This window comes from Crinia signifera, chromosome 4 (assembly GCF_055691185.1).
Source record: "Crinia signifera chromosome 4, ASM5569118v1, whole genome shotgun sequence".
Classification (NCBI taxonomy): domain Eukaryota; kingdom Metazoa; phylum Chordata; class Amphibia; order Anura; family Myobatrachidae; genus Crinia; species Crinia signifera.
Window position 1 is genome coordinate 109702702 of NC_139220.1, and position 6270 is coordinate 109708971.

Consider the following 6270-nt stretch of genomic DNA (forward strand, 5'->3'; position numbering starts at 1 on the left):
TATTGCAGAGCGACATTATTACATTTCCGTCTAGACCTGGGGTAGCCAACTCTCCAGTCCTCGAGAGCTACCAACAGTGAATGTTTTCCGGATCGCCTCACAGAATCACAAGTGAAGTAATTAACTCCACCTGTGGATCTTTGAAAATGTTTCAGCTAGTAATGAGTGCACCTGTGCAGCAGCTAGGTTGTCTGGAAAATGTAAAAATGTGAACTGTTGGTCGAGGACCGCAGTTGGCTACCACTGGTCTAGATCATTAACCTCCTTAATGATTTTGCATTTGAGAAACAAGTGTGAAAAGCAGCATTTATCAGCGCTGGAATGTAATCCATGTGTTCAGGCACTAAAAGGAGCCCTGAAGTAGGGATGAACATCGCATATTGATATGGATTATGGTCCTCAACCATCGATGTTTTTGATGCAAGAGCAGTGTTTTTACCATTCTATGGTAACAATCCATTGTTTGCCAGCATCAAATGATAAACATTACATTGTGTGCTGACACTGTCAGTGGCCACACTGCTGCAGTTTTGTGCATGTGAAAATCAAATTAACTGTTTGTTTTTATTTTGTAGCAATTTTTTTGATGCAATGGTTAGATATAATCGCTTCTAAAGATCCATCATTTGTTGATGGGCTTCCAATGTTCATCCCTACTCTAAAAGGGCATACACGCAAGATGTTCTGAGCTATGGTAGATCGCTCCGCACACAGCGATGTGTACTGAGCGATCTGTTAGGCCCTGCCCAACAATTAAGTAGATATATCCAGCATGCTGGATATTAATCACTAGTCGATAGCAACCCACCAGATACTTTATCACTTCACCGAGCTTAATAAATCTGCCATTGAGTTGGCTACCCCTGGCTTAGAAAATGCCTGTATATGACTGTGTGTAGGGGCGATAGTGATGCGTGGTCCCGTGGGTTGCTATCGACTAGTGATTAATATCCAGCATGCTGGATATATCTACTTAATTGTTGGATGAAGTGATAAAGTGTCTGATAAAAAGCAGACACTTTATCACTTCACCAAGCTTAATAAATCTACCCCTCAGTCATCAAAAGCTACCAACAGTTCATGTTTTCCAGACCACCAAGCTGGGGCACAGGTGCACTCTTTACTCACTGACAAATTGCAAAATATCCACAGGTAGAGATAATTACTTAACTTGTGATTCTATGAGGAGACCTAGAAAATGTTAACTGTCAGAAGTTCTTGAGGACTGCAGTTGGCTACCCCTGTTCTAATGAGATCACTTAGAAAATGCCCTGAAATCGCCCCGTGTGTAGGCCCCATAAGGGGTGCAAGTTCAGGTGCTAGATTTTCAAAGGGGATGCTGTGCACTTCAAACTGTCGACATTCGGGTAAAAAAACAGTGAAAACCCCATGTTGACCTTTTGACTGTCGAACTTGCCCATGTCGATCTAATGCTTGTGTTGACCTAATGTCCTGTCGACCTAGACCCATGTCGACCCAATGCTAGTCATCCTGGTTGGTGTAGACCTAACAATCAATACCCGACCAGCGGTGCCGCAGAGGTAATCAGCTGGTCGCAGGAGTAAGCTCCTGCAACCAGCGATTAGAATGGGGCAGAAAACGGAGCACGCACCCAGCGATTTATCGCCGGGGCACACTCCCATCACTGGCAATATGGTCACCAGCGACCATATTCCCAGCGATTTCAGCCCCTATCGCCCCCGTGTGTACACAGCATTAGAAATGTATAACAGCATGTCTTGTGCAAAGAGGTGTCACTGGAGAAGACGTTTATAGAAAGTAAACATTGGATTAATGTAGTCAGGTGATTTACCTAGAAAAAAAATCAGTGGAATTCAATTTTCACAGTTTTAAACCTTTCTGTTGTCTATTATTAGAGTTCACCTATTCCAAGTATTCTACTGCAAAAACTACATATTGGAAATGATCAGTATGTATGAGGAGTTATTTAAACAACCTAAAACAACACAAGTGCATCTCTTATATGCTGTGACATATTACTAAAGTAAAAAGAAAAAAATCAAATTATTTTATTGCTACCAAAATCTCTGCGTGAAAAAACCTACAGTAGATACATACCCAACAATATTGTTATGTGTTATTCTTTATTAGATAAAGCCTATTTGTGAAATGACACATTGGGGGAAATTTACTAAGATGTGAAATAAACTTCACAGGTCATGTTGCTATGGGCAACCAATCAGAAGCTACTTCTTATTTATTTTTCACCCTCTAGAAAATAGTTGACAGGATCTGATTGGTTGCCCATAGCAACATGACCTGTGAAGTGTATTTCACATCTTAGTAAATTTCCCCCATTATGTGCTATGCCTGCAATTGCACGCCTTTCCACAAGAGTGCGCTGTATGCTTGCATAGTATTCTCTGTAATCTCTCATTAAGGGGTTTATTCTAGTTCATTCTTTCTGACAAAATCCTTCTTAGATGGACAAAACCATGTGCACTGCAGGGGGGGGGAGATGTAACATGTGCAGAGAGAATTAGATTTGGGTGAGTTATTTTGTTTCTGTGCAGGGAAAATACTGACTGCATGATTTTACACTTCAATATAGATCTCACTTTGAAGAAAAACCCCACCCAAATCTAATTCTCTCTGCACAAGTTACATCTGCCCCACCCGCAGTGCACATGGTTTTGTCCATCTAAGAAGGATTTTGTCAGAAAGAATGGACTAGAATAACCCCCTAAGTTTCTTACACATAATGGGCATGATTCAGACCTGTTCACTGGGCTGCGTATACATGCAGACTAGCGAACAGGTAAACGGCACTCGCCGAATGCCTGCCACCCCCCACCGACCCCACCCATTCCCTAGCATCTGAGCGGATGCGTTCGCATTCCCATCTGTTCGCATGCAGCCAAACGCAAGAGAAATCATTCGATGGTTGCTCACCATCAAATAATTTTTCTCCCCTTCGGTATTAAGTTAGTCTAGACTGACCTTTATACCACCCGCTATCTGCCAAATTCAGGGCGGGCGCTGACATCATGTGACGTCAACTGCCTGCATGAGCAGTCATCAATACGCCTGTGTTCGTTGGGGTATGCCCATCGTACCCCAATCTAAAACTTTTATCCCCTTTTCATGCATAATGTTATATATTTCAGTCATTGTCAAGGCATAAGATCAACCTTGGTAAACCCAAGGTTGTAAACCTTGGTTTTATAAAAGTTATAGCACAGTGGCTAGCATTGCTGCCACACAATGCTGCAGTCAAGAGTCAACGACACCCAATCGTTTTGGCGTTTGTATATGTGTTCTCCCTCAGGTGCTCCAGTTTTCTCGAACACTCTAAAAACACACACTGGTAGGTTACATGGCTGCGGATTACCCTAGTGTGTCATTGATTTGGCCCTATACAGTATATATTGGGATGTATGCTCATCCAAACCCAAATTATGGGGTTTATCGTTTAGAATGTTTGACCTTGGTGCTGGGAATACCTTGAAGAGTGTGCAGCAGCCGTAGCTAACTGCCCTTGCTGTATGGTTCTTAGCCTCACGGTAAAAGCTTCTACGGGGTTCTCTTTTGTGTTCCCACCTTTACCTATTATCCCTCTCTGGAGGAACACAGTCTCCATCCTGGGTATGCGTAACGATAGTTTTGATTCCTGGTACTGTAGCCATTTCTGTTTCCTGACAAATATTGTTCTGCTGCCCATCAGGAATACAGAGAAGACATTGCTGTAAGCAGCAGCCCAACTTTGCGGGTGGGCAAGTACCCACAGGGCTAACACTCCCTGTTGTCCTGTTGGCACTAGCAATTCCATACAAATATTGTTTCTGGTAAATATTGTCGCGTGTCTGTATTTTCATTATTTATGTACGCTTGCCTCTACAAATAAAATGAATGAAAAGTGTTAAATAATGAAGTTACTGAGTGACATTTCCTTTTATCATTATGAATTTGGTTTTGTCTTTATTTTCTATTGTTAGGTCCCATACACATTATACAATACTGAACACCATTGTTACAATCCGATCAGTACAATATTGTATAATGTGTACACACGATGTGTGGTAAGATGCGCTCTCCTGTGAGACCTGGTATGATAGTCCTGCATGCAGGCATAATGGTAAGATATTGGCTGATCCTATGGCGATGCGGTCACTGGGTCTACAAGCATTAGGTCAACACATGAAATAGGTTGACATGTATTAGGTCAAAACAAGCATTGGTCGACATGGAAACAGTTGACACGAGTTTTCCATGTTTTTTCCCCCTCATAAAAACTGTATTTCCTCTACCTCCCCCATGGCAGCCATCACATATGGGTTTTTCCCTGATTGGGTAGCTTTGGAAAGGAAAAAAAGACTCCTCCTGTATAAAAGGCTCCTCCTCCTTCCTGCTTGTGTCTTTTTTTCCTTTCCCTAAAAGAATGGGTAGCAGAAGGGTGGTGGCTTGCCCTGCGAAGTTTGGCTATATCCTCCCCTCGTCCCTTTCAGGGTCATTGAGGGGAGAAAGGTTACCTGAGAGTGCCGGAGTCTCACAGGCCGCATGCCGTCCTCAGGTATGGGCGGCTACAGGCGGTGGCGTCCTAGGTGGCCATGGGAGCGGTCATCTGTCCGGGTCCATCATTAGTGAAGCCGGGCGGGCGTCGGGGACACTCGCAGCAACATGGAGCTGCGAGTGAGAAGGCGTGCGCGCGCGGGAGGCGCCGGAAGATGACGACGGGCGCTGCAGCGTCAGCTGCGTGAGAGCGCACGTCCGGGAGCGCTGGACGCGTGCACGCAGCACGCGGCTGGATGACGCGGCCGGCTCCGATTGGAGGGGGGCCGGCGCGCGAGTATATGAGCAGCAGCGCGGTGCAGACTATGTCACCAACGGAGCTCCCAGCTGTGTGTGTAAGCGGCGGCAAGCAGAGATCACGTTTTGGACTGGAAGTTACCACGAAGTGGTAAGTGGGCGCTCACAATGTGAGTAGCTATGCCTTATTTGCCGCTTGACACTGAGGTATCATGTCTTTTTAGACTAGAGTGCCTAGAAATGGAGGAAGAGAAGAGACAGGCCATGCAAAAGTCGGGGTAAGCCACCATGAAAGTAGAGAGGATGTTTTAGGGTGTACATGGATAGTAACTAAGGGCTTGTATTATGCAGGTCCGACAGCAGTAAAGATAAAGCAGGAAAAGCCAGGCACAAAAAACAACATGTGGACAGATGCCTGATGTGTGACAAAAATTTGCCAGACAAACATGTAGGCAGTATATGTGAGACATGTAAAGTCCCAAGGATCCCATTGTCACAAATGTCCGGATTGGTGGACATGATCAAAACAGCCCTGACCGGGACTTTTGTGACCCAGGAAGACCTGGTAAAAGCAACCAGGAAAAGGGGGCGCTCCCGTATGAGTGAGGGAGAGTCTGGCGAGGAACCAGGGGTCTCTACGGCAGAGGCTTTAGAGGACACAGATGATACACCGGTGGAGAAAACAGAGAGTGACTTCAGCGTTGATATGGTGGAAAACTTGTTGGCGTTGATAAACAAGGCACTCAATATAGAAGAGGCCCCAGAGGAGCTTAAGTTACAAGAATTATTGTTTAGAGACAAGAGGAAGAGGAATTAAATTTTCCCATTGTCTCAGCCACTAACAGATATAGTTCTGGATGAATGGAAGCATCCTGATAAAAGGACTGTGGTCCCGGTTAAAATGGGAAAAATGTATCCATTCCAGGCAGATCTCACGACGGCGTGGGATGAGCTGCCGAAAGTAGACGCAGCAATTGCGAGACTTTCAAAAAAGACGACCCTCCCTTTGGAGGACGCGAATAATTTCAAAGACCCTATGGAACTCCGTATGGAGCTGGGGCTGAGGAAGCAACATTTGATTGCTGGGGCAGCACTGAGGCCGACAGCAGCCATGGCCATCACGTCAAGAGTGACGCAAGAGTGGTGTAATCAGCTGGAGGCAGATATGCTGGACGGCATAAAGAGATCGGAGCTACTCAAGACGGTGCAAAATGTACAGTTGGCGATTGAGTTTATGTGTGAGGCATCACTTGATGCAATGAGACTGGCGGCTAGAGCCGGTGCGGCAGCAGCAGTGACCAGGCGGGCACTATGGCTCAAGCCATGGGCGGCTGACGTACAGTCAAAGAACAAGCTGTTGACTCTACCTTTTCAAGGAGACTACTTGTTTGGCACCCAGCTAGACCAGATCATTACAAAAATTTCTGGAGGCAAATCAGTGTGGCTGCCTCAAGAAAAACAAAGTAGGAAAACACCGGGAAATAGAAACTTCAAGTTCCAGAG

General features: G+C 45.2%; 1 long non-coding RNA gene across 1 annotated transcript in view; it reads right to left on the bottom strand.

Moving 5' to 3' along the window:
- LOC146074284 (uncharacterized) overlaps window positions 1–6270 on the bottom strand; it is a 307386-nt gene that overhangs the window by 22740 nt on the left and 278376 nt on the right. The gene's annotated exons all lie outside the window — the stretch shown is intronic.